General features: G+C 38.1%; 1 protein-coding gene across 1 annotated transcript in view; it reads right to left on the bottom strand.

The window, feature by feature from the left end:
• Positions 1–1,947, bottom strand: part of LOC108765330 (tigger transposable element-derived protein 1-like) — a 5,802-nt gene that overhangs the window by 3,348 nt on the left and 507 nt on the right. The window lies entirely within an intron of this gene.

The following is a 1,947-nucleotide window of genomic DNA, read 5'->3' as shown; positions in this document are numbered from 1 at the left end:
GAACAAAAATGAGTTTCAGCTTTAGCACTGAAAATCTTGGCGTATTCTTTTGAACTTGCACTATTCAGTGCAACCCATGGAACTCGTCCAGTGTTAGTGTGAACTGAGTGCGCACTGGTGCGCATTAAATTTTGCCCAATCGAAAACGCTATTATTCAATGCGTTTTTGCATAAAAATAAAGAATGGCACCCAGTTGGACACGGCTTAACCTTCAGACCGCCGGCATGGCGCATTTAGGCGCATAAAATTAAAATCATATATTTTTGATCAGATTTGTCATTCATAGCATATTTATGAATAATCACAGATTAGTCCAGTGCGAGTCGAAAAGTTCAAGATTTTCTATTGACGATTTGCGGGAAAAAAATTAAAAACTCAATTTTCTCAGAACAAAAATTTTTTCGTATACTTCACAAAATTCTGAACAAAAAAGGCACTTACAAGTTTTCCGCAAAAATGCACCGTTTTCGAGCAAAAAATTTCCGAAAATTGATGCATACGCTTATACCACCGCCCGCCGGCATGACGCCTTTAGGCGCGCACCTGTGATGGGTATATATCTACCACTAGTTGGGAGACACTTGTATGGAAATTTTCGATCAAGTATCACTTTTCTAGAAGAAAAAATGCCGGCGGTCAGAAGGTTAATTGGACACGAGCCACTCACAGCGCTTGAGACTACAAAGCTCCTAAGCACTGGTCGCTGTGATTGGTGGTGTCCAATTGAGCCGTGATCAATCGGGATCACTCCAAAATAAAGATTTGACAGAAAAAAACGTCGCGTTATTCTGTGAACAGAGATATTAGCCTGATATTTCATGTATCTTTAATCAAACTTAACTTATTTAGGTTAAAAAATCTGTCACTGCCACAAAATATACGATGCGAACATGCGCTGCAGTCGTACTTTCGTACTCTATGGCCACAAGTTACTCGCTGTAGTCTGTAGTACAGGGCACGAAATTTGAATTCAATAGCACACACTAAATATGATAAGCTTTCTTAATTTGGTCAAAGAAATTACTTATACTTACTCAATGCTTAATTTGTAAACAAATAATTTAAAACTGTGGTCATAAATAGGTACAGAAACACACGATGTCCCACTTAGTGGGACTAATTAAAAGTGTAAGACACAAGGTATAATACGTTATTATTGGTCTGTTTTCTGTTCCTGCACATACTGTTCTAGAACTCTCTTTTTCGCTTTAAACAAATATCAAACGTATATCTATCTTTTATGTCTTCGGTCTTTTCGCACATGCTCCCGATAGCTGGCGACCTCTTGTCAGCTGACGCTCTTTGCGCTATCACGCTAGCGGCGCTCGCAACCGTGCACTGGAGTCAAAAAGCCGGAGCACGATCGCCGGAGCACGAGTTTCGGAAAATAGCTTAGCGAATTACAAGTACCAGTTTCGGGAAAGAGCTTAGCGAATTACAAGTACGACCGACACGTTATCGAAGTACGTTCCGCAGTAATAAGTTACGTTTATCGATACGTTATAATAGTCTCGAGTCTCTTTGGAGATGTGCTTGCCGTTCCGTCATTGTATCAAATCTACGTTTGATTTATAAGTCGCGCAGTGTAAAGTTGTGTTTAAGAATAAAGTCAGTGATCGTTGAATTTAGAATAACGTGACTGTTTATTCAAAGCCTTTATCACGCTGTATCACGCAGTGACATCCTGATCATAAAACCTGCTTATAGATTAATGAGTATTGAAATCCAAATCGTAAAATAAAATACGAACTAAAAGTAAAATAAAATCAAGCTGTTAATCTTACAGTTAATATCTTACAAAAGTTACTAAAATTTTCCCTCGAGCATACGTCGAATATTTTCGGTTTATTCGTACAAATGCAACTCACACTTGTCCATAAACATATGGAGATGAGTATTAATTGTTTTCTTTTCAAAAAGAGGAGCGATATTTAATGTTATGACTA

Source organism: Trachymyrmex cornetzi, unplaced genomic scaffold (genome assembly GCF_001594075.2).
Source record: "Trachymyrmex cornetzi isolate Tcor2-1 unplaced genomic scaffold, Tcor1.1 scaffold117, whole genome shotgun sequence".
Lineage (NCBI taxonomy): Eukaryota > Metazoa > Arthropoda > Insecta > Hymenoptera > Formicidae > Trachymyrmex > Trachymyrmex cornetzi.
Note: the sequence above shows the minus strand (reverse complement) of the source record. Positions and strands in the feature narration are given on the sequence as shown.